General features: G+C 32.5%; 1 protein-coding gene across 1 annotated transcript in view; it reads right to left on the reverse strand.

Moving 5' to 3' along the window:
* The window catches only part of PON2 (paraoxonase 2), a 34912-nt gene that overhangs the window by 8252 nt on the left and 25443 nt on the right, over positions 1-1217 (reverse strand). The window lies entirely within an intron of this gene.

Below are 1217 nucleotides of genomic sequence, written 5' to 3' on the forward strand. Positions count from 1 at the left end.
CACCAGCCTGGGCAACTGAGCCAGTCCCTACTGTCTCTAATGACAGTTTTGTCTTTTTTCTTTTCTATCTCACATTCTTTTTCTCGTTTTACTGAATTACTAAGAACTCTACTAGATTACTGATGGTTATGGTATTGTTGGGTATTTTCTTCCTGTTCTGAACATTAATGCAAATGCAGCTAATGCTTCACCATCAAGAATGATGTTTGCTGTAGTTTTGTGGGAATTTTCCTTCTCTTTCTAGTTTGCTTGGAACTTTAGGAATGAGTATTGAATTTTATTAAATGCTTTTTTGGTACTCACTAAGATGATCTAGGTCTTTTCTCTTTTAAATCAGTTAATAAATTACCTATCAGTCTATCTAAAATGGTGATTCATCATTACATTCTTAAGGTAAAGCCTTCTTGGTGATGTTAAATTTTATGTGAATGCACTACCTTATTCAGTTTACTAATACAATGCAGTCATATTTACACATAATTAGGGACACAATAAAAAAGTCTCACTTTCTGTATAAAATTGGACATAAGAGGAAATCTCTCCAATTAAAAAAGATTATCTACAATTGTATACTTTCATGGAGGGCAGGCCTGGTAAGTAGAACAAACTGGAATTATGCTATTGTTACATGGCAGTGCCACTTCAGTTCTTAATAATCTCTATTCTTTATGAATGTCCCCAAAACAAGAGCATGATTTACATGCAAAGGAAGCACTATCAGATGGTGATAACTAGTCATGGTTATGTTAGCACTCCTTATTATTTAAGTATTTTTTCTCTTTTTAAAAATTTATTTTTAATTGTGATAAAATACATATAACATTCATCACTTTCACCATTTTTAAGTGTACAGTTCAGTGGTGTTAAGTACACTCATATTGTTTACATTTTTTATATTTTATTCTATGTCATCCAATTCTTCATGAAGTATGACATTAGTTTGAGGTGACCCACAACCCATAACTGTAAAATACCTTGGGTTAGACGAGCTAAAATGCTAGGAAGAAGAATGAACAACCTCCACAATGTAGGACCTCTTCACTTAGAAGAGAGTACACTCCGGGTTTCATTTAGAGACAATGCCAAGTAAATGAAAAACAGCAGCAACCTGGGAATGTTTCTAAATTTTAAAAAAAGTGAAATAACCAAAGGAGGATAACAGAAAAAAAGCAGAAAAATTCTATTGAAGTGGCCATAAGATCTTTGTAACTATAATA

This window comes from Mandrillus leucophaeus, unplaced genomic scaffold, assembly GCF_000951045.1.
Source record: "Mandrillus leucophaeus isolate KB7577 unplaced genomic scaffold, Mleu.le_1.0 Scaffold148, whole genome shotgun sequence".
NCBI lineage: Eukaryota > Metazoa > Chordata > Mammalia > Primates > Cercopithecidae > Mandrillus > Mandrillus leucophaeus.